Raw genomic sequence first — 1,030 nt, 5'->3', positions numbered from 1 at the left:
GTAGATATGTGGCGTAACTAATTAAATATTAAAATAATAAAACTACGTATATTTAAAATAGTAAACAAATGTTTAGTGGGTGGGGAATTTTATAGGGGAGGTTATGCTCCGAGCCATATGTCGTCTTTTCCTTTTGTTTATTGAAACGGGTCTGCATCTCACTTAGCTAAGATCTGTTTTGATAAAATTGTTTTTTTATGGTATTTATTTTGTATAAGTACGATGTCAATATTGGATAATTACTTTCTGAAAATAGAATGTGTGCCGGTTTAGTAGAAGTAAACAACTCGCAGTGTCTCTTAGATTAACATAAACGTTTGTCCTGTAGTTGCCACGGCCTCCACTGTTTAAACATGAAAACATCTGTTTTCACCTGCTGTTACTGAGGCTTATGGCGGTTCATCGGATTCTTGAACTAATCCATTGTGTGTGTTTTTGAAAAATATTTTTGTTAGGTAAACCTTTATATTTTTGTTAAATTACATATTTGTGCTATATTATGTATTTTGTTATATTGTGTATTTCACTAAATTGTAATTCTATTTATTTTATATTTACTATTTTGGATAATTGTTTTCAAAATTATTTTTGATGGTGTGTTATTTTTTTCTTTTTGGTTTTCTATTAAATATTTAATTTATCTAAATTTGAATTTGGTCAGGAAAAGGATAACCTTTGATTATTTCATTCATTTTTTCCTTGGCTTGAATTTGATGAAGTAGAAAATATTTATTGCAATAATAATTGTTTTATACTATAAACAAAAAATATTTCACAACAATTGTTTTATCCTTTGTGGAATAGAAAAGTCACAACGAATCACTATCATTTTACCAATAAAGTTAACCTACTGTTAAATGTCTTGAAGTTAATATTGAGAATTTTGTATACGTTTAACAAAGACAAATAGCTCATGCATTTGTTTGTTTTACGTTATCTTCTGATTATTTTCTTTTATAAGTGAAAAGAATAAAAACAGTTAGTACATTATTTAAAATCTCACTTTGGTGTTTAGAAAGGTTTTGAGAGA

This window comes from Brassica oleracea, chromosome C3 (genome assembly GCF_000695525.1).
Source record: "Brassica oleracea var. oleracea cultivar TO1000 chromosome C3, BOL, whole genome shotgun sequence".
NCBI lineage: Eukaryota > Viridiplantae > Streptophyta > Magnoliopsida > Brassicales > Brassicaceae > Brassica > Brassica oleracea.
Note: the sequence above shows the minus strand (reverse complement) of the source record.